Raw genomic sequence first — 23,663 nt, 5'->3', positions numbered from 1 at the left:
TGCATACTTGTATCCTAAATTTTTAAAGAACATTTTTGTTTGTTTCTTCACCCAGTCCCACCACTCACAAACATTCCCAAACTCATTTTTATGCTTACACCATTCTTCATACCGCCTTTCATACTCCTTTCTCACATCTTCATTCTCTAACAGTTTAACATTTAACTTCCACAATCCTCTCCCAAACACTCCATCAACTTTTATATCCAACTCACACAACATACACACATGATCTGAAAAAAGAACGTTTTCCTGCCTATAATTAACAGAAACCATATTTTTAGAAATAAAACAATAATCCAATCTGGATTGTACCCTACCACTCTCAGAAAAGAAAGTGTTCAACAAAGGATTCATGTTACACACGCGCTGCATATCACACAACCCAAAATCATTCACTAACTCCAATAATGCTTTCCCAGACACATCCACATTCACTCTCCCCACATCACAGTTCATATCACCCACAATTACCACAGGTATTCTTCCTGGAACAAAAAGCTTAATTTTTTCAAATAAATTTTTGCGCTCATTTTTTTCAACTGGCGCATAAACATTAATAACACAAAACTTTACATTCTTGTATACAAAATTAGCAAGGATACATCTCCCCACCTCAATAACCAAATAATCACTCAAAACAACCTCCCTTCCTTTAACCAAAATACCCACACCATCATTCTTATTACATGCACTCCCCGACCACACAGACGCTCCATAAGACCATTCATCCCCTTTCACACCATCCACTACCCCACATTCTTGTAAACAAAAAATAGATGCATTTTGCATAGCTAAAAACTCAAAAATAGCAGCTCTTCTTACTTTACTTTTAAACACTCTTACGTTTTGGGACACTATGGTAAATCCCATAATACTTCTACTCCTTCACCAATTACACAAAGAAATAGCCTTTGGCCTAAACCAAAGCTCACAAGAGGACAAAAAGAAAAAAACATTTACAATATTATATGGTGACACTATCCAGCACCACCACTATCCTCCTCCGCCATCAGAACAGAACAGCTGGTTTCCGACCCGCTGGCTTCACCAGCCACACTCCTCATTCTGGCAGTTCTGATCTTCCTCTGAGGCTCACTAAAATTTGCATCATCACTGCCCCCACCATCCTCCCTACGACTCTTCTTTGCACCCCTATCATCCTCCGAAGAAAAATCTTCAATGTTTTCAGGACTAGTGTTGAGCGATACCTTCCGATATCAGGAAATATCGTATCGGATTGGATCGGGCCGATACCCAAAAAGTATCGGATATCGCCGATTCCGATACCGGAAACCAATGCAAGTCAATGGGACACAAATATCGGAATGAAAATAAACCCTTTCTTTCCTTGTAGGTTAATTCTACATGAAGTAAAACAACTAAGAATAATGTAGACATGAAAAGCCGGCAATTCATCAGCGGCATACACCGGTACCCGACAATTTACAACAGAAAGAATAGAGCATCACACATAGATTAGATAGATAGAAACATGTCAGTCACATATATATGAAGTACAGTGACAGTGTTGCTTACTGTACTTGTCATTTAGTGTAAAGGATTTATTTAAAAAAATAATAGTGTTTTCATGCACCGTCTCTTTAAGAAAGCCGGCCGGCAATTCAGCATCTGTACCCGACAATTTAGAACAGAAAGAATAGAGAATCACACATAGATTAGATAGATAGAAACATGTCAGTCACATATATATGAAGTACAGTGACAGTGTTGATTACTGTACTTGTCATTTAGTGTTAAAATAAAGGATTTATTTAAAAAAAAATTGGCGTGGGGTTCCCCTTAATTTTAGGCTCTAGCGGAGGTTAAGCAGACAGCTGGGGCAAATGTTTGAAGCCTGCGAAGGGGGTAATACCCACGGAGCTTCCCAGGCTACTAATATCAGCCCCCAGCTGAATACCTAGCCTTTACTAGCTATTAAAATGGGGGAACCCCCCCAAAAAAATAACGTGGGGTCCCCCCTAATTTAATAGCTAGCACAGGCTAGGCAGACAGCTGGGGGCTGATATTAATAGCCCAGGAAGGGTGCCATGAATATTGGCCCCCTCCCAGGCTAGAAACACCAGCCGTCAGCCGCCCCAGAAATGGCGCATCCATAGGATGCGCCAATTCTGGCACTTAGCCTCGCTCTTCCACGCTGCCCTGGTGCGGTGGCAGGGGGTAATAGGGTTGGGGTTGATGTCAGCTTATAATGCCAGCTGACATCAAGCCCAGGTTAGTAATGGAGAGGCGTCTATAAGACACCCCCATTACTAACCCCATAGTCAAAGTTAAAAGAAAACACAAACACCCAGAGTAAAGTCCTTTAATTGAAATAAAGACACAATTCTTTATTGTTCTAAATTAAACCATACTTACCATCACGCCCATTCCAGCTGAAGCCAACGATCTCCTGCAATAAAAGAAAAATAATAAAGCAACCTCATCCTTACCTTTCGATGGTTCCCAGGACAGCTCCAGCTCTGCTACATCGAGATGACAGGATGGACCGCAGCAGAACGCTGCCATCCAGCCTGTCATCCCGCAGACACTGAGAAGGCAGGCATGCTTGCGCTCCTCAGTGTCTCTCTGTGACGTCATCCAGATGAGCCGAGTTCATGTCCAATGAACTCAGCTCACCTCATGCACGTCACTGACAGCGTGGGAAAGTTCTCCTGCACTCAGCGCTTCAGCGTGAGAATTCTCCCACGCTGTCAGTGACATACATGAGGTGAGGTCATGTCCAATGAACTCAGCTCACCTCATGCACGTCACTGACAGTGTGGGAAAATTCTCACGCTGAAGTGCTGAGTGCAGGAGAATTTTCCCACGCTGTCAGTGACGTACATGAGGTGAGCTGAGTTCATTGGACATGACCTCGGCTCATCTTTATGCCGTCACAGCCAGACATTGAGGAGCACAAGCATGCCTGTGCTTCTCAGTGTCTGCGGGATGACAGGATGGATGGCAGCGTTCTGCTGCGGTCCAGCCTGTCATCTCGATGTAGCAGAGCTGAAGCTGTCGTGGGAGCCATGGAAAGGTAAGGATGAGGTTGCTTTATTATTTTACTTTTATTGCAGGAGATCGTTGGCTTCAGCTGGAATGGGCGTGATGGTAAGTATGGTTTAATTTAGAACAATAAAGAATTGTGTGTTTATTTCAATTAAAGGACTTTTTTCTGGGTGTTGTGTTTTTTTAAATACTTTACTAGAAATTCATGGTGGTCATGTCTAATATTGGCGTGACCCCATGAATTTTGGGCTTAGGGCCAGCTGATAATACCAAGCTGGCCTTAACCCCTTTATTACCCAGTGAGCCACCGCACCAGGGCCCTGGATGAGTTGGGTACAGCGCCAGAAGATGGCGCTTCAATGAACGCGCCATTTTCTGGGGCGGCTGCGGACTGCAATTTGCAGCGGGGGTGGCCCAGAAAGCTTGGGTCTCCCTGCGCTGCGGATTCCAGCCCCCAGCTGCATAGTTGTATCTGGCTGGACACAAAAATAGGGCGAAGCCCCAAGCATTTTTTTTTTTAATTATTTCATGAAATTCATGGAATAATTAAGAAAAAAAGGGCTTCCCTATATTGTTGTGTCCAACCAGGTACAAATAGGCAGCTGGTGGTTGGGGGCAGCCCATTCCTGCCTGCTGTACCTGGCTGGACACAAATATAGTGCGAAGCCCCACGTCAATTTTTTTTTAATTATTTCATGAAATTCATGGAATAATTAAGAAAAAAAGGGCTTCCCTATATTGTTGTGTCCAACCAGGTACAAATAGGCAGCTGGTGGTTGGGGGCAGCCCATTCCTGCCTGCTGTACCTGGCTGGACACAAATATAGGGCGAAGCCCCACGTCAATTTTTTTTAAAATAAATCCTTTATTTTAACACTAAATGACATTTGAGGAGTTAATAAAGATGCAGTCCCTAAATTATTATTTATTTTTTAATTAATTTTTCCCAAAACTTTTGACGTGGGCTTCGCCATATTTTTGTATGCCAGCCAGGTACAGCATCCAGCTTCTATGAACGCGCCATTTTCCGGGGTGGCTGCGGACTGCAATTTTCAGCGGGGGGGGGGGGGGGAGAAAGCTTGGGCCTCCCTGCGCTGCAGATTCCATCCCCCAGCTGCCTAGTTGTACCTGGCTGGACACAAAAATAGGGAGAAGCTTCACGTATTTTTTTTTTTTAATTATTTCATGAAATTCATGAAATAATTAAGAAAAAAAGGGCTTCCCTATATTGTTGTGTCCAACCAGGTACAAATAGGCAGCTGGTGGTTGGGGGCAGCCCGTTCCTGCCTGCTGTACCTGGCTGGACACAAATATAGTGCGAAGCCCCACGTCAATTTTTTTTAAATTATTTCATGAAATTCATGGAATAATTAAGAAAAAAAGGGCTTCCCTATATTGTTGTGTCCGGCCAGGTACAAATAGGCAGCTGGTGGTTGGGGGCAGCCCGTTCCTGCCTGCTGTACCTGACTGGACACAAATATAGGGCGAAGCCCCACATAATTTTTTTTTAATTATTTCATGAATTTCCTGAAATAATTAAAAAAAAATTGACGTGGGGCTTCACACTATATTTGTGTCCAGCCAGGTACAGCAGGCAGGAACGGGCTGCCCCCAACCACCAGCTGCCTATTTGTACCTGGCCAGACACAACAATATAGGGAAGCCCTTTTTTTCTTAATTATTCCATGAATTTCATGAAATAATTAAAAAAAAAAAAACGTGGGGCTTCTCCCTATTTTTGTGTCCAGCCAGGTACAACTAGGCAGCTGGGGGATGGAATCTGCAGCGCAGGGAGGCCCAAGCTTTCTGCCCCCCGCTGAAAATTGCAGTCCGCGGCCGCCCCGGAAAATGGCGCGTTCATAGAAGCTGGATGCTGTACCTGGCTGGCATACAAAAATATGGCGAAGCCCACGTCAAAAGTTTTGGGAAAAATTTATTAAAAAATAAATAATAATTTAGGGACTGCATCTTTATTAAGTCCTCAAATGTCATTTAGTGTTAAAATAAAGGATTTATTTTAAAAAAAAATGGCGTGGGATCCCCCATAATTTTAGTCTCTAGCGGAGGTTAAGCAGACGGCTGGGGCAGATGTTTGAAGCCTGGGAAGGGGGTAAAACCCACGGAGCTTCCCAGGCTACTAATATCAGCCCCCAGCTGAATACCTAGCCTTTACTAGCTATTAAAATGGGGGACCCCCCCAAAAAAAATGACGTGGGGTCCCCCCTATTTTAATAGCTAGCAAAGGCTAGGCAGACAGCTGGGGGCTGATATTAATAGCTCAGGAAGGGTGCCATGAATATTGGCCCCCTCCCAGGCTAGAAACACCAGCCGTCAGCCGCCCCAGAAATGGCGCATCCATAGGATGCGCCAATTCTGGCACTTAGCCTCGCTCTTCCACGCTGCCCTGGTGCGGTGGCAGGGGGTAATAGTGGTGGGGTTCATGTCAGCGCCAGCTGCCATGAAGCCCAGGTTAGTAATGATGGGTGTCTATAAGACACCCCCATTACTAACCTACAAAGTGTTAAAAAGAAAAAACACACTACACCCAGAAAAAAATAATTTATTTGAAATAAAACACCATTTTATTTAATTCTTAGTTTACTAAAAAAAAATAGTTACCTGTCCACGTTCCTGCGCTGATCTCCCATGCACAGCTGTCACATCTGGAGATGGTGACAGCTGTGCATGGCTGCTGTAAGCTCACGCTGCCGGGAACACGTCCGCTCCCGGCAGCGGGAGCCACTGACTGAGGTTACCGGAGTGCATTCAGGCAGCGCAGCTCCGGAGACCTCCTTTACGGCAGTGCTGTACCGTGGGAATTTCTCACGATACAGCAGTGCCGTAAAGCAGCTAACCGGAGCAGCGCTGCCTTAACTCTGGTGAACCCTTACGGCCCCGTCATTCTAGCGGCGGCAGCGGTTCAGAGCGGTCACATTCTATGTGGCTGCTCTGAACTGGAGATCTTCGTGGGACACTCGTGGACTGCTACGGAGGGGTAAGGATAAGGTTGTGGTTTATTATTTTATATTTTATTACAGGAGATCGATGGCTTCGGGGAATTAGGTGTCTAGGTGAGTATAGGTGTAGTTTTTTATTTTTTACTTTATTTTAGGTGGCGATCGGCGGGGACAGGTAATGTATAAACTAATTTCTTTTAGGTAACCACTGGCCACCAATGACATGTATCTAACATTTATTGGGGACACAGTAGGGCAATTTATATAGCAGGATCAGGCTGATGGGAACTACTGCTCCCATCGAGCTGATCCTGCTGGCACGAGTGGACGGGGGACAGACATAGGCCGATGGGAGTAGTAGTGTCACATCGGCCTATGTCTGCCTGCACGCACAGACACCCGCACAGACACCCCGCACACACACACACCCCGCACACACACACCCCGCACACACACCCCGCACACACACACACCCCGCACACACACACACCCCGCACACACACACCCCGCACACACTAATCATGACGGGTCTGGGAGGTGAGGCTGACCTGTGCGGCCGTGGGAAAGTTCATGTGAGTTCATGCAGTCAAGCATGAACTCACATGAACCCTCTGAGGGCACCGCGGCTACTTCAAATGAACAGCTGATCGGCATCACCTGATACCTCAGCTGTTCATTTGAAATAACTGGCGGGAAAGCGCAGCACAGAACGGGAAAGCCGGCGGTGAAGTCTTTTCACTGCCGGCTTCCCCGCCCGGGTCCTTCGCTCCTTGGTGCTGCGCTCCCCGCCCGGTCCTAATTTACGATTGGGATTGGAGGTGGCGAGGGGAGCGGAGGATCGGGGTGGGAGGCTGCGGGGAAGCAGTATGGGCTGTGTGATTGTTTAAAAGCCGGCGGCTTTTTACCGCCCGCCGGCTTTTAAACAATCAGGAGAATTCTCCCACGCTGGGATGGCATTCTGATGACAAGCTGGATCGCAGCTGAGCGCTGCCATCCAGCTTGTCATCCTTCACAGACACTGCAGAGCGCAGGCATTATGGGAACTTCCGATTCCGGTATTCGATATTATAAAAGTATCGGAATTAAGTATCGGAATTCCGATACAGTGAATATCGGCCGATACCCGATATTTCAGTATCGGAATGCTCAACACTATTCAGGACCCGAAGGGTGTTCAGGACTGTCGGGTTCCGAGATTTGCACTTCACATCCTGTTGCGTCCATTGCCTCTCCAAAAGTCATCATCTCAGGCAGCTCTGCTTCCACCACTTTCCTAGATATTCTCGCAGACACTGCCTTTTTCTCCACCTTTGCCACTTCCCTCCAGAACTCCTTTTCTTCCCTCCGCTTCTTCCTCATTTCTTCAGCAGAAGAAGAACATGGTCTCAGGGACACCTCCTCTGGCGCCGTAGAGGGAGAGGCTCTACCAGTTTCCCGCCTCCTTCCCTCTCTCTCCTCCCTCTCCAATCTTTCCAGCACTTTCAGTGCGCTTGCCATCTGCCTCCTCTCCAGCTCCTCCTCCTTCTGTTCTTTATCAGAACGTCTAGGTGCACTCATAGGACAGTCCTTATACATGTGATCACTACTCCCACAGACATCACAGGACTTGGCCTCTGGACACTGGTTGGCCATATGCCCCTCCTTTCTGCAATTTCGGCAACACTGCCCTTTAAGGCATGTTACCATGGTATGTCCGAAAGAAAAGCATCTACGGCAAAACATGGGCTGGCCTGGGTAAAAGAGGAAACCTCTATGGCCTGCAACGGAAAAATTTGATGGAGGGTGTCTAAAGCCCCCCACACTGTCAGGATCCCTTTTCAATTTCACACGGAATTTATACTGACAGTTAAAGATTCCTAGACAATTGACTTGCTTCACTCCCTTCCGCACATATTCACAGTAGCGAGAGAGGAAGCACTCCAGCAGCTCAGGGTCTGTAAAAGGGTTATAGACAGTCACAGTCACCTCCTTTTCTTGCAGACCAAACAAAGGTTCCCATCTAACTCCTTCCAAGCAGGGGTCACTAGAGTGACCACGGAGCCATTCAAAGACATTAAGGCAAACATCCTGGTCCATAAAGGTAACGTCATAATTACCTTGACGTGAAAATTCGTTGACACTGAAGATCTCAGAACGTCTTGCTCCAGCTTTGCCTTCAACGATGTCTTGGACAATGAAAACCACGTTGTTCTTGTTCTGGTCAGATGGATCCACGGACAAACGGATGGTGTTCTTCACAAAAGACATCTTGGATTCTGTCGGCATGGAATACCACAGGAAAAAGCAGAAAATCCTCCACAAAAGGGTCCGGATTCCTCCAGGAGACTCGCACCAATCAAGGTACAGTCATACGATCGCAGCCAAAAGGCCGAGAAGCGATAACCAGAATTGGTTTCAAACTACGGAGCCACCCAAGGATCCTAAAAAGTCCATTTGTGGAGATGAGCTCCTGGACTCCCGTTAAGAAGACATGTTGTCAACCTCTAGATCCCTTACATGCCTGCACTTTTCGGCTTGCTGCTGCTGCAATCCACGCGTTTTAGATCTGCATAACTCCACCTCTTTAAACACAGCACCTTCACCCCCTGCTGTTCCCACCCGCCTCAACACCGTTGGAAGGGAGGAGAACCAATTAAGGCGGGGGGTGGGGTGGAACGAGCAGCTGTCTACCCTTAGCAGGAGGGCTCCTGATTACATACCTCTCCTGCTGCTGCTGCTGCTGGCTGTCCAGCAGCAGACTGAAGGTGGCTGCTGCTGTGCACAGGTATATAAAGGCTCAGAGCCTATTATGACACGCGCAGCCAGCGTTCCATTGCCACATTCCATCTACTGCAGGCAGGATACCTGGCTGGCTGAATGTCGCTGAGAAGCTCACAGAGACCGCCATAAGCAACAGTTTAACAGAATGCCACAGACTAATCAACCAAACTTTTTGGGTTGGGTTCTCTTTTATAGTCTGCAGGCATTAAATGAAAGAAGTCAGTGTTCCAGCAGAAGGAGACAACGTTTCAGAAAAGGCATTGTAGCAAACCAAAAAAGAAATTTTAAGCGCAGCAGAGTAACCAGCGCACATACCTGTTAGCTCAGGTGAGTTTAAAAGGCTGCTGTTGATAACAAGGGCATTTGCTAAATAGATGGTGTGTGTGCAACAATATACTGAAAGGTCAATTATATTGTGCAGCTTATCTCACCACCTGTAGTTATTTAGGTGAAAGCTCCAAAATGCTTGCCTAATATGTCTGTTTATCCAAAAGGAAGTAAAAAGGGAGAGCTAGAAAGATAGCATTGCATCACATTACATGGCAATGCAATGCACAGTTGCTGAAGTTGAACCAAAATGAGCTTGTAATCTGGCTTCTGCAACTTTGAACATGAAAAATCCAATGAGGAGAAGAAAAGCAGAGCCAAAGAGTCCATCCCAAAATCCGACAAACAAGCAAAATGAACAAAAAACATTGAATTCAATTCTTTCTGATTTTAGAAACTGCATTAAAGAAGGGGTGCACCGGTCCTGGAGATACTGCAATACCAGGTCAATGCGTGGAGTGGACAGAGCAAGCTCTTTTTCCATCTCCCTGTTCTAAAAATCCATTTAATATATGGTCCCCAGATAGGGGACGTATCAGATATTAAACTGATAAGAACAGATTTTGCGTTTATATTTAAAATATCGTAGTCTTTATCTTTTCTTCAGAGCTTTAAAATAACATCTTCCATAGGTGATAGTTCCATATACTCAGGGCTCTTTTCTTTCCAAGCTTCTTCATATCCATTAGGTAGTACATATAAATTTCACTTAATGCCAGTCTTATACAATCCTTGACTTCTATATAGTCTCTTTTAAACAACAATATGTTTCTGGTCTTCCATAGAGCACTTTTAACACAACTCAAAGTGCACCATAAAACTCTCTCTTTTTCTTTCGTCATGTTTGGTAAAATCCCATATAAAACCACTTCATGGCTTAAAAAATTAAGACCAGATAAAAATTTTAAAAGCTCACCACAGTCTTTCCACACTTGCTGTGCAAAATCACAATTCCAAATAAGGTGCATAGTAGTCTCATCATTATTGCACTGATGCCTCGGGCAGGTTTGTATAGTACTAAGTCTTCTTTTATACTGGAAATCACGAGTCGGTAAACATTCCTGCACAATCATCCAAGCTAAATCTTTATGTTGATTCATCAGGTAAGGTGCATTTGTTAAATTCCATATTTTAGTGACTCTGGTATATGAATAATGGCTTATGGGCGTCAAAGTTTCTTTCATTTTTAATTGCTGCAGCAGCTTCCTTGCATTCTTCAATGTCTCCATCTCAAAAGAATCTAGGCCATATAATCTGATAACTTTCTCCAGGATGGCATATTGTTGTGGAGGTGATAACAACACTGGGCTTGTTAAAGAAATGGATATCCACTTTCGCCTCCTAAAAATGTGGCCAGCTGCATATCTTAAAAAATGTGCCCAAGGGCTTGAAGCAAACATATATTTAAAACAGAGGCTAAAAAACTTGGAGTATAAAAACAGTTTGACGTTGGGAACATCCTTACCACCAAGGTGGTGCATCTTGTACATTGTTTCTCTCTTCACCTTTTCGAACTTAGAGTTCCACACAAATTCAAACAGCATTCTCTGTAATCTTCTCGCTGTAAGGTCACTTGGGGGATAAACATAACTGAGATATAACATGACAGGAAGCAGAAGGGCCTTAATAATTAAAACTTTACCTTCGATTGTTAATTTTCTTAATTTCCAAAAGTCAATCTTCTTTTGTATTTTGTCCCTTACTCCATCCCAGCTCTTCATTCCATCATTCTGTCGATCAAAAATCACGCCCAGAATTTTAATCTTCTCTGACTGCATCGGGAGATCAGGGATGGACACATCCGCCCAATTGCCACGGACAAAACAATCACATTTCTCAATGTTTAACTTAAACCCTGAGGCTTCACAAAAAAAATTGGTCGTTCTTATAGCTCTCCTGAGAGCGGCAGGTGATGAACAAAAAATAGTAATATCATCCATGTAGCCCATTACCTTCACATCTCTTCCATGTCCTCCAGGGATAGGGACACCTTTAATCACTTTATCCTCTCGTAGCATAGATAAAAGAGGCTCTATTGCACATATAAATAGCACTGGGGACAAAGGGCAGCCTTGCTTCACACCTGAATGCAAAAACACTTCATTAGACAAAAATCCATTGATTAAAATTTTACTAAAAGAGTTCTTATATAAAAGTGCCACTTGCTTGATAAAAATTTCAGGGACGCCCATTTTTTTTAAAACCAACCATAAAAAACAATGAGAGACACGATCAAAAGCCTTTTGAAAATCCAACGATAAAATTGCTAAGTCTTGCTTCCTGGATTGCTGGTACCATATGACATCGCGGATGGTATTGAGATGCTCCGCAACTCCTCTTCCTGGCACCCCACATACCTGGTCCTCATAAATAACTTTGGATAAAACTTTTTTAAAACGGTTCACTAAAATTTTGGACATCAACTTGTAATCAACATTCAACAGTGTGATTGGTCTCCAGTTTGCCAGATGGGATTTGGCTCCTTTTTTAAAAATCAGGGAGACCAGACCACTTCTCCAAGATATAGGCAGGATATCACACTTAAAAGCTTCTTTGATTACTAAAAACAAGTCGGGTTTTAAAAAATTCCAAAATTCACGATAAAATTCAACAGGCAAACCGTCAGAACCAGGGGTTTTCCCATAGGAAAAACTTTTGATAGCAGCATCTACTTCCGACAAGGTGACTTCAGTGCATAACAATTCTTGGTCTTCGCGGCTCAGACTATTTTTTAATGAATTAAGGGCATCTTCAGTAAAAGACTGGTCTATAGTTTTCTCATTAAAAAGCTGCTGATAAAACTGGTGAGCTTGGTTGAGCATACCTTCAGTTGTAGTTTCACCCTCTAATTCTGTTATCATTTCCTTAGCAGCAACTACTTTTTTAAAAAAAAATCTTGAGCACTTTTCATTTTTCTCCATCACTTCAATTTTTGAGTTATAAATTATTTCCTTACCCTTCGACTCTATACTCTTTTTAATTTCTTTTTTTGTTGCTTCAATTAAATCGTCCATTTCAAGTCCCACATCTCTTAGTTGATAACAGGTCTGCAATTTAGTAATAAGCCTTTTATGCCAAGCGGACTTTTCTCTTGCATTGGCTATGCTGACCTTGATAAAAAAACTTTTTATCTTCATCTTGCTGTATTCCCACCATTCTAGCAGAGTTAAAAATTTTTGTTGTTTTGTTCTTAAATAATTAAAAAACGCTTTAAAATCTGTTCTTACCTTAGGATCTTGTAACAATGTTGTATTTAGCCTCCAAACTCCTCTTGCCTTGACAAGCCCAGGTAATTCTAACTCTGATAGCAACATCTTATGATCTGAAAAAATGTTTGGGATTAAGACAACAGATTTGACATTCACATATTGGGACATGAAAATAAAATCAATACGAGATTTAGAAGAAGAGTTCTCCCAAGTATAACCGGGATCATTACTACGGATCTCTTTCCAGGAGTCTCTAAGAAAAAAATCAGTTAACAAATCCTTTAGTTGTTTCTCTGTTTTGTCTTTTTTAGGAACGGTGGAACTCCCGCTTCTCCCTTCACCAGGCAAGACACAATTGAAATCCCCACAGAACATCAGAGGCGATGAACCAGGTAGGTAATATTGCACATCTTCAAACAACTGATGTCTCTCTTCCTTCACCGGAGAAGCATAAATGTTCAAAAGTCTAAAGTCCACACCTTTAAAACTAATATTTAAGAAAAGAGCACGTCCAGAAGAAATGTCCACAAAAGAGTTGATTTTAAAGTCATGCGACCTAAACAGCACTCCAATGCCAGAGGAACGATTTTCATTATCTCCGGACCAGATAGAGGGCCCATGAGGCCAATCTTTTCTTAAATCTGCATAATTCATATCAAAGTCAATGTTACATTCTTGCAAACAAAAGACATCACAGTCCACTGTTGACAGGTAGGAAAACAAAGCAGCCCTTCTTGTAGAGCCCCTTATACTCCTCACATTGAGCGAGGCTACTTTAATTGATGAGGTCATGATAGGATAGTTCAGGTCACACTACTGTCAGAATCAGACATAAAGCCCACCGTTGTTAACGGGCTCTGCACTTCTGAGTCCGAAAAAGAAATGTTTATAGGGTCTGAAGGCCTTGGCTCCTCAGGAGGGGCAGCGGGAGCCATTGGCTTGTATTGCAGAAGACTTGGTTTTAATGGACACTTCTTGGAAGTCTCCCTGGCCACATTCTCATCAGACCTATCATCTGTTTTCCTTTTCCTACGAGTTTCCAGCTCCATTGCTTCTTCCTCCGAGCTAAATGTCCCGATTTCAGCAGAGGGACTCCCCTCCACCACCATATCACCCGGATCAGAATCAGCAGCCCAGTCCTTAGATGAAGCTTCCCTCCTCTCAGGACGGACAGGTTTCTCAGCTGGAGGTTTCTGCATAGACGTGGGCTTATGCGCAGCAGGAATAGGAGAACTGGCAGGTTTTCCCTGTGCAGCAGGCACTGAAGTGCTTGTGGACCCGCCTACAGGGGGTTGTGTTCGCACAGTAGATACAGGAGCACCGGTGGGACCCCCCTTAGCAGCAGGAGCAGGAGGGTTGGTTGGCTTCCTCTGTGCAGCAGGTGCAGACGTACCACCTGATGTACTAGCAGGCTTGGTCTGTGGAGCAGGTACTGGAGAGCTAGAAGACTGCCCCCGCGCTGTAGACGCACCCGCAGGAGCAGGAACAGCAGAGGGTTGCCTCTGCCCCCCGGGAGCGGATGGAGGCACACGGGCAGGTTGCTTTGCCAGCGTTTCAGCATAGGTTTCCGCCTTTTTCTTCAAAGGACACTCCCGGAAGGAGTGACCTGGGACCCGGCAGATGTTGCACACCATCTCATTGGTACAGTCCATTGTGGCATGTCCATGCTTGTAGCACTTCTTACAGATTGCCACCTCCTCCTTGCAGTTCTCATAAGTGTGACCGAAACACATGCATTTCCGGCAGAAGAGGGGCATGTCCGGGTAGAAGAGGCGCCCCCGCTCCCTACCGATCAGGAAACTTGACGGAGGATGACGCTGACCACCAATGCCATTTGGATCTTCACAAAATTTAACAAAAAATTTATGCTTTCCCGTCCAGAGGTTTTCCTCATTCATGACCTTGTGGGAATACCGCAGTTCTGGGAAATAGTTTTGAAGAAAGCAAATAATATTAACTAAGGGAACATGAGGGTTGCTCATCTGAACCACGAGCGGCTTCTCTCCACCGGAGTAAAGGATGACAAAGGTGAGTCCTTTAAGATCCTCATCTGAAAGGTGCAGGTGAATCTGGCGGAAGAGGTTCTGGCACGCATACTCCGACTCCAGAGTCAAAGTGAAGGAACCGGGGCGATCTTGAAGGGCCAGGATGTCTTCCCTCTTTACTCCTAGGATCTCCAGCAGCACTCTCCTCACGAAAAACTTCAAGGTCATCTTCTCCTTGGATGCATCGTCCACTTCGATCTTGAAAGAGTTCTTGATGCGAAGGTCACCAGCTCTGGCATAGCGCACTGCGGCCGCTACTGCTGATGCCATCTTCAAAAGGTAGATAGGGTCGATCGCCTTCTTGGTTTCTTTGCGTATCTGCCCCCTAAAGCAGCATGAGGCTTAAGACAGCTTTTACACCGCCGATGCCTCAAGGCCAAGGGCACGATTGGCTTAGAATCCTTCTGGCAAGATGTGGTATCTTAGCCAAAAGGCCGAGAAGCGATAACCAGAATTGGTTTCAAACTACGGAGCCACCCAAGGATCCTAAAAAGTCCATTTGTGGAGATGAGCTCCTGGACTCCCGTTAAGAAGACATGTTGTCAACCTCTAGATCCCTTACATGCCTGCACTTTTCGGCTTGCTGCTGCTGCAATCCACGCGTTTTAGATCTGCATAACTCCACCTCTTTAAACACAGCACCTTCACCCCCTGCTGTTCCCACCCGCCTCAACACCGTTGGAAGGGAGGAGAACCAATTAAGGCGGGGGGTGGGGTGGAACGAGCAGCTGTCTACCCTTAGCAGGAGGGCTCCTGATTACATACCTCTCCTGCTGCTGCTGCTGCTGGCTGTCCAGCAGCAGACTGAAGGTGGCTGCTGCTGTGCACAGGTATATAAAGGCTCAGAGCCTATTATGACACGCGCAGCCAGCGTTCCATTGCCACATTCCATCTACTGCAGGCAGGATACCTGGCTGGCTGAATGTCGCTGAGAAGCTCACAGAGACCGCCATAAGCAACAGTTTAACAGAATGCCACAGACTAATCAACCAAACTTTTTGGGTTGGGTTCTCTTTTATAGTCTGCAGGCATTAAATGAAAGAAGTCAGTGTTCCAGCAGAAGGAGACAACGTTTCAGAAAAGGCATTGTAGCAAACCAAAAAAGAAATTTTAAGCGCAGCAGAGTAACCAGCGCACATACCTGTTAGCTCAGGTGAGTTTAAAAGGCTGCTGTTGATAACAAGGGCATTTGCTAAATAGATGGTGTGTGTGCAACAATATACTGAAAGGTCAATTATATTGTGCAGCTTATCTCACCACCTGTAGTTATTTAGGTGAAAGCTCCAAAATGCTTGCCTAATATGTCTGTTTATCCAAAAGGAAGTAAAAAGGGAGAGCTAGAAAGATAGCATTGCATCACATTACATGGCAATGCAATGCACAGTTGCTGAAGTTGAACCAAAATGAGCTTGTAATCTGGCTTCTGCAACTTTGAATATGAAAAATCCAATGAGGAGAAGAAAAGCAGAGCCAAAGAGTCCATCCCAAAATCCGACAAACAAGCAAAATGAACAAAAAACATTGAATTCAATTCTTTCTGATTTTAGAAACTGCATTAAAGAAGGGGTGCACCGGTCCTGGAGATACTGCAATACCAGGTCAATGCGTGGAGTGGACAGAGCAAGCTCTTTTTCCATCTCCCTGTTCTAAAAATCCATTTAATATATGGTCCCCAAATAGGGGACGTATCAGATATTAAACTGATAAGAACAGATACTACACTTGATCTTAGCCAAAAGGCCGAGAAGCGATAACCAGAATTGGTTTCAAACTACGGAGCCACCCAAGGATCCTAAAAAGTCCATTTGTGGAGATGAGCTCCTGGACTCCCGTTAAGAAGACATGTTGTCAACCTCTAGATCCCTTACATGCCTGCACTTTTTGGCTTGCTGCTGCTGCAATCCACGCGTTTTAGATCTGCATAACTCCACCTCTTTAAACACAGCACCTTCACCCCCTGCTGTTCCCACCCGCCTCAACACCGTTGGAAGGGAGGAGAACCAATTAAGGCAGGGGGTGGGGTGGAACGAGCAGCTGTCTACCCTTAGCAGGAGGGCTCCTGATTACATACCTCTCCTGCTGCTGCTGCTGCTGGCTGTCCAGCAGCAGACTGAAGGTGGCTGCTGCTGTGCACAGGTATATAAAGGCTCAGAGCCTATTATGACACGCGCAGCCAGCGTTCCATTGCCACATTCCATCTACTGCAGGCAGGATACCTGGCTGGCTGAATGTCGCTGAGAAGCTCACAGAGACCGCCATAAGCAACAGTTTAACAGAATGCCACAGACTAATCAACCAAACTTTTTGGGTTGGGTTCTCTTTTATAGTCTGCAGGCATTAAATGAAAGAAGTCAGTGTTCCAGCAGAAGGAGACAACGTTTCAGAAAAGGCATTGTAGCAAACCAAAAAAGAAATTTTAAGCGCAGCAGAGTAACCAGCGCACATACCTGTTAGCTCAGGTGAGTTTAAAAGGCTGCTGTTGATAACAAGGGCATTTGCTAAATAGATGGTGTGTGTGCAACAATATACTGAAAGGTCAATTATATTGTGCAGCTTATCTCACCACCTGTAGTTATTTAGGTGAAAGCTCCAAAATGCTTGCCTAATATGTCTGTTTATCCAAAAGGAAGTAAAAAGGGAGAGCTAGAAAGATAGCATTGCATCACATTACATGGCAATGCAATGCACAGTTGCTGAAGTTGAACCAAAATGAGCTTGTAATCTGGCTTCTGCAACTTTGAACATGAAAAATCCAATGAGGAGAAGAAAAGCAGAGCCAAAGAGTCCATCCCAAAATCCGACAAACAAGCAAAATGAACAAAAAACATTGAATTCAATTCTTTCTGATTTTAGAAACTGCATTAAAGAAGGGGTGCACCGGTCCTGGAGATACTGCAATACCAGGTCAATGCGTGGAGTGGACAGAGCAAGCTCTTTTTCCATCTCCCTGTTCTAAAAATCCATTTAATATATGGTCCCCAGATAGGGGACGTATCAGATATTAAACTGATAAGAACAGATACTACACTTGATCTTAGCCAAAAGGCCGAGAAGCGATAACCAGAATTGGTTTCAAACTACGGAGCCACCCAAGGATCCTAAAAAGTCCATTTGTGGAGATGAGCTCCTGGACTCCCGTTAAGAAGACATGTTGTCAACCTCTAGATCCCTTACATGCCTGCACTTTTCGGCTTGCTGCTGCTGCAATCCACGCGTTTTAGATCTGCATAACTCCACCTCTTTAAACACAGCACCTTCACCCCCTGCTGTTCCCACCCGCCTCAACACCGTTGGAAGGGAGGAGAACCAATTAAGGCGGGGGGTGGGGTGGAACGAGCAGCTGTCTACCCTTAGCAGGAGGGCTCCTGATTACATACCTCTCCTGCTGCTGCTGCTGCTGGCTGTCCAGCAGCAGACTGAAGGTGGCTGCTGCTGTGCACAGGTATATAAAGGCTCAGAGCCTATTATGACACGCGCAGCCAGCGTTCCATTGCCACATTCCATCTACTGCAGGCAGGATACCTGGCTGGCTGAATGTCGCTGAGAAGCTCACAGAGACCGCCATAAGCAACAGTTTAACAGAATGCCACAGACTAATCAACCAAACTTTTTGGGTTGGGTTCTCTTTTATAGTCTGCAGGCATTAAATGAAAGAAGTCAGTGTTCCAGCAGAAGGAGACAACGTTTCAGAAAAGGCATTGTAGCAAACCAAAAAAGAAATTTTAAGCGCAGCAGAGTAACCAGCGCACATACCTGTTAGCTCAGGTGAGTTTAAAAGGCTGCTGTTGATAACAAGGGCATTTGCTAAATAGATGGTGTGTGTGCAACAATATACTGAAAGGTCAATTATATTGTGCAGCTTATCTCACCACCTGTAGTTATTTAGGTGAAAGCTCCAAAATGCTTGCCTAATATGTCTGTTTATCCAAAAGGAAGTAAAAAGGGAGAGCTAGAAAGATAGCATTGCATCACATTACATGGCAATGCAATGCACAGTTGCTGAAGTTGAACCAAAATGAGCTTGTAATCTGGCTTCTGCAACTTTGAATATGAAAAATCCAATGAGGAGAAGAAAAGCAGAGCCAAAGAGTCCATCCCAAAATCCGACAAACAAGCAAAATGAACAAAAAACATTGAATTCAATTCTTTCTGATTTTAGAAACTGCATTAAAGAAGGGGTGCACCGGTCCTGGAGATACTGCAATACCAGGTCAATGCGTGGAGTGGACAGAGCAAGCTCTTTTTCCATCTCCCTGTTCTAAAAATCCATTTAATATATGGTCCCCAGATAGGGGACGTATCAGATATTAAACTGATAAGAACAGATACTACACTTGATCTTAGCCAAAAGGCCGAGAAGCGATAACCAGAATTGGTTTCAAACTACGGAGCCACCCAAGGATCCTAAAAAGTCCATTTGTGGAGATGAGCTCCTGGACTCCCGTTAAGAAGACATGTTGTCAACCTCTAGATCCCTTACATGCCTGCACTTTTTGGCTTGCTGCTGCTGCAATCCACGCGTTTTAGATCTGCATAACTCCACCTCTTTAAACACAGCACCTTCACCCCCTGCTGTTCCCACCCGCCTCAACACCGTTGGAAGGGAGGAGAACCAATTAAGGCGGGGGGTGGGGTGGAACGAGCAGCTGTCTACCCTTAGCAGGAGGGCTCCTGATTACATACCTCTCCTGCTGCTGCTGCTGCTGGCTGTCCAGCAGCAGACTGAAGGTGGCTGCTGCTGTGCACAGGTATATAAAGGCTCAGAGCCTATTATGACACGCGCAGCCAGCGTTCCATTGCCACATTCCATCTACTGCAGGCAGGATACCTGGCTGGCTGAATGTCGCTGAGAAGCTCACAGAGACCGCCATAAGCAACAGTTTAACAGAATGCCACAGACTAATCAACCAAACTTTTTGGGTTGGGTTCTCTTTTATAGTCTGCAGGCATTAAATGAAAGAAGTCAGTGTTCCAGCAGAAGGAGACAACGTTTCAGAAAAGGCATTGTAGCAAACCAAAAAAGAAATTTTAAGCGCAGCAGAGTAACCAGCGCACATACCTGTTAGCTCAGGTGAGTTTAAAAGGCTGCTGTTGATAACAAGGGCATTTGCTAAATAGATGGTGTGTGTGCAACAATATACTGAAAGGTCAATTATATTGTGCAGCTTATCTCACCACCTGTAGTTATTTAGGTGAAAGCTCCAAAATGCTTGCCTAATATGTCTGTTTATCCAAAAGGAAGTAAAAAGGGAGAGCTAGAAAGATAGCATTGCATCACATTACATGGCAATGCAATGCACAGTTGCTGAAGTTGAACCAAAATGAGCTTGTAATCTGGCTTCTGCAACTTTGAACATGAAAAATCCAATGAGGAGAAGAAAAGCAGAGCCAAAGAGTCCATCCCAAAATCCGACAAACAAGCAAAATGAACAAAAAACATTGAATTCAATTCTTTCTGATTTTAGAAACTGCATTAAAGAAGGGGTGCACCGGTCCTGGAGATACTGCAATACCAGGTCAATGCGTGGAGTGGACAGAGCAAGCTCTTTTTCCATCTCCCTGTTCTAAAAATCCATTTAATATATGGTCCCCAGATAGGGGACGTATCAGATATTAAACTGATAAGAACAGATACTACACTTGATCTTAGCCAAAAGGCCGAGAAGCGATAACCAGAATTGGTTTCAAACTACGGAGCCACCCAAGGATCCTAAAAAGTCCATTTGTGGAGATGAGCTCCTGGACTCCCGTTAAGAAGACATGTTGTCAACCTCTAGATCCCTTACATGCCTGCACTTTTCGGCTTGCTGCTGCTGCAATCCACGCGTTTTAGATCTGCATAACTCCACCTCTTTAAACACAGCACCTTCACCCACTGCTGTTCCCACCCGCCTCAACACCGTTGGAAGGGAGGAGAACCAATTAAGGCAGGGGGTGGGGTGGAACGAGCAGCTGTCTACCCTTAGCAGGAGGGCTCCTGATTACATACCTCTCCTGCTGCTGCTGCTGCTGGCTGTCCAGCAGCAGACTGAAGGTGGCTGCTGCTGTGCACAGGTATATAAAGGCTCAGAGCCTATTATGACACGCGCAGCCAGCGTTCCATTGCCACATTCCATCTACTGCAGGCAGGATACCTGGCTGGCTGAATGTCGCTGAGAAGCTCACAGAGACCGCCATAAGCAACAGTTTAACAGAATGCCACAGACTAATCAACCAAACTTTTTGGGTTGGGTTCTCTTTTATAGTCTGCAGGCATTAAATGAAAGAAGTCAGTGTTCCAGCAGAAGGAGACAACGTTTCAGAAAAGGCATTGTAGCAAACCAAAAAAGAAATTTTAAGCGCAGCAGAGTAACCAGCGCACATACCTGTTAGCTCAGGTGAGTTTAAAAGGCTGCTGTTGATAACAAGGGCATTTGCTAAATAGATGGTGTGTGTGCAACAATATACTGAAAGGTCAATTATATTGTGCAGCTTATCTCACCACCTGTAGTTATTTAGGTGAAAGCTCCAAAATGCTTGCCTAATATGTCTGTTTATCCAAAAGGAAGTAAAAAGGGAGAGCTAGAAAGATAGCATTGCATCACATTACATGGCAATGCAATGCACAGTTGCTGAAGTTGAACCAAAATGAGCTTGTAATCTGGCTTCTGCAACTTTGAACATGAAAAATCCAATGAGGAGAAGAAAAGCAGAGCCAAAGAGTCCATCCCAAAATCCGACAAACAAGCAAAATGAACAAAAAACATTGAATTCAATTCTTTCTGATTTTAGAAACTGCATTAAAGAAGGGGTGCACCGGTCCTGGAGATACTGCAATACCAGGTCAATGCGTGGAGTGGACAGAGCAAGCTCTTTTTCCATCTCCCTGTTCTAAAAATCCATTTAATATATGGTCCCCAGATAGGGGACGTATCAGATATTAAACTGATAAGAACAGATACTACACTTGATCTTAGCCAAAAGGCCGAGAAGCGATAACCAGAATTGGTTTCAAACTACGGAGCCACCCAAGGATCCTAAAAAGTCCATTTGTGGAGATGAGCTCCTGGACTCCCGTTAAGAAGACATGTTGTCAACCTCTAGATCCCTTACATGCCTGCACTTTTCGGCTTGCTGCTGCTGCAATCCACGCGTTTTAGATCTGCATAACTCCACCTCTTTAAACACAGCACCTTCACCCCCTACTGTTCCCACCCGCCTCAACACCGTTGGAAGGGAGGAGAACCAATTAAGGCGGGGGGTGGGGTGGAACGAGCAGCTGTCTACCCTTAGCAGGAGGGCTCCTGATTACATACCTCTCCTGCTGCTGCTGCTGCTGGCTGTCCAGCAGCAGACTGAAGGTGGCTGCTGCTGTGCACAGGTATATAAAGGCTCAGAGCCTATTATGACACGCGCAGCCAGCGTTCCATTGCCACATTCCATCTACTGCAGGCAGGATACCTGGCTGGCTGAATGTCGCTGAGAAGCTCACAGAGACCGCCATAAGCAACAGTTTAACAGAATGCCACAGACTAATCAACCAAACTTTTTGGGTTGGGTTCTCTTTTATAGTCTGCAGGCATTAAATGAAAGAAGTCAGTGTTCCAGCAGAAGGAGACAACGTTTCAGAAAAGGCATTGTAGCAAACCAAAAAAGAAATTTTAAGCGCAGCAGAGTAACCAGCGCACATACCTGTTAGCTCAGGTGAGTTTAAAAGGCTGCTGTTGATAACAAGGGCATTTGCTAAATAGATGGTGTGTGTGCAACAATATACTGAAAGGTCAATTATATTGTGCAGCTTATCTCACCACCTGTAGTTATTTAGGTGAAAGCTCCAAAATGCTTGCCTAATATGTCTGTTTATCCAAAAGGAAGTAAAAAGGGAGAGCTAGAAAGATAGCATTGCATCACATTACATGGCAATGCAATGCACAGTTGCTGAAGTTGAACCAAAATGAGCTTGTAATCTGGCTTCTGCAACTTTGAACATGAAAAATCCAATGAGGAGAAGAAAAGCAGAGCCAAAGAGTCCATCCCAAAATCCGACAAACAAGCAAAATGAACAAAAAACATTGAATTCAATTCTTTCTGATTTTAGAAACTGCATTAAAGAAGGGGTGCACCGGTCCTGGAGATACTGCAATACCAGGTCAATGCGTGGAGTGGACAGAGCAAGCTCTTTTTCCATCTCCCTGTTCTAAAAATCCATTTAATATATGGTCCCCAGATAGGGGACGTATCAGATATTAAACTGATAAGAACAGATACTACACTTGATCTTAGCCAAAAGGCCGAGAAGCGATAACCAGAATTGGTTTCAAACTACGGAGCCACCCAAGGATCCTAAAAAGTCCATTTGTGGAGATGAGCTCCTGGACTCCCGTTAAGAAGACATGTTGTCAACCTCTAGATCCCTTACATGCCTGCACTTTTCGGCTTGCTGCTGCTGCAATCCACGCGTTTTAGATCTGCATAACTCCACCTCTTTAAACACAGCACCTTCACCCCCTGCTGTTCCCACCCGCCTCAACACCGTTGGAAGGGAGGAGAACCAATTAAGGCGGGGGGTGGGGTGGAACGAGCAGCTGTCTACCCTTAGCAGGAGGGCTCCTGATTACATACCTCTCCTGCTGCTGCTGCTGCTGGCTGTCCAGCAGCAGACTGAAGGTGGCTGCTGCTGTGCACAGGTATATAAAGGCTCAGAGCCTATTATGACACGCGCAGCCAGCGTTCCATTGCCACATTCCATCTACTGCAGGCAGGATACCTGGCTGGCTGAATGTCGCTGAGAAGCTCACAGAGACCGCCATAAGCAACAGTTTAACAGAATGCCACAGACTAATCAACCAAACTTTTTGGGTTGGGTTCTCTTTTATAGTCTGCAGGCATTAAATGAAAGAAGTCAGTGTTCCAGCAGAAGGAGACAACGTTTCAGAAAAGGCATTGTAGCAAACCAAAAAAGAAATTTTAAGCGCAGCAGAGTAACCAGCGCACATACCTGTTAGCTCAGGTGAGTTTAAAAGGCTGCTGTTGATAACAAGGGCATTTGCTAAATAGATGGTGTGTGTGCAACAATATACTGAAAGGTCAATTATATTGTGCAGCTTATCTCACCACCTGTAGTTATTTAGGTGAAAGCTCCAAAATGCTTGCCTAATATGTCTGTTTATCCAAAAGGAAGTAAAAAGGGAGAGCTAGAAAGATAGCATTGCATCACATTACATGGCAATGCAATGCACAGTTGCTGAAGTTGAACCAAAATGAGCTTGTAATCTGGCTTCTGCAACTTTGAACATGAAAAATCCAATGAGGAGAAGAAAAGCAGAGCCAAAGAGTCCATCCCAAAATCCGACAAACAAGCAAAATGAACAAAAA

General features: G+C 44.8%; 6 non-coding genes and 1 pseudogene across 6 annotated transcripts; all 7 read right to left on the bottom strand.

Annotated features, from left to right (window-relative positions):
• Positions 1 to 9,463: 9,463 nt before the first annotated feature.
• Positions 9,464 to 9,639, bottom strand: LOC141230315 (U2 spliceosomal RNA; annotated as a pseudogene).
• Positions 9,640 to 15,870: 6,231 nt separating this feature from the next.
• On the bottom strand, positions 15,871 to 16,061 carry LOC141230476 (U2 spliceosomal RNA). The gene has a single exon (XR_012296937.1). It is a non-coding gene; the product is annotated as a U2 spliceosomal RNA (small nuclear RNA).
• Positions 16,062 to 17,176: 1,115 nt separating this feature from the next.
• Positions 17,177 to 17,367, bottom strand: LOC141230549 (U2 spliceosomal RNA). Its single transcript, XR_012297008.1, has one exon. It is a non-coding gene; the product is annotated as a U2 spliceosomal RNA (small nuclear RNA).
• Positions 17,368 to 18,482: 1,115 nt separating this feature from the next.
• On the bottom strand, positions 18,483 to 18,673 carry LOC141230548 (U2 spliceosomal RNA). The gene has a single exon (XR_012297007.1). It is a non-coding gene; the product is annotated as a U2 spliceosomal RNA (small nuclear RNA).
• Positions 18,674 to 19,788: 1,115 nt separating this feature from the next.
• LOC141230547 (U2 spliceosomal RNA) lies at positions 19,789 to 19,979 on the bottom strand. Its single transcript, XR_012297006.1, has one exon. It is a non-coding gene; the product is annotated as a U2 spliceosomal RNA (small nuclear RNA).
• A 1,115-nt stretch (positions 19,980 to 21,094) lies between these two features.
• LOC141230546 (U2 spliceosomal RNA) lies at positions 21,095 to 21,285 on the bottom strand. The gene has a single exon (XR_012297005.1). It is a non-coding gene; the product is annotated as a U2 spliceosomal RNA (small nuclear RNA).
• A 1,115-nt stretch (positions 21,286 to 22,400) lies between these two features.
• On the bottom strand, positions 22,401 to 22,591 carry LOC141230544 (U2 spliceosomal RNA). The gene has a single exon (XR_012297003.1). It is a non-coding gene; the product is annotated as a U2 spliceosomal RNA (small nuclear RNA).
• Positions 22,592 to 23,663: the final 1,072 nt, after the last annotated feature.

Source organism: Phyllobates terribilis, unplaced genomic scaffold (genome assembly GCF_046119375.1).
Source record: "Phyllobates terribilis strain yellow unplaced genomic scaffold, ASM4611937v1 Scaffold_499__1_contigs__length_1316695, whole genome shotgun sequence".
NCBI lineage: Eukaryota > Metazoa > Chordata > Amphibia > Anura > Dendrobatidae > Phyllobates > Phyllobates terribilis.
The sequence above is the reverse complement of the archived record's forward strand: the minus strand, read 5'-3'. Positions and strand labels throughout refer to the sequence as shown.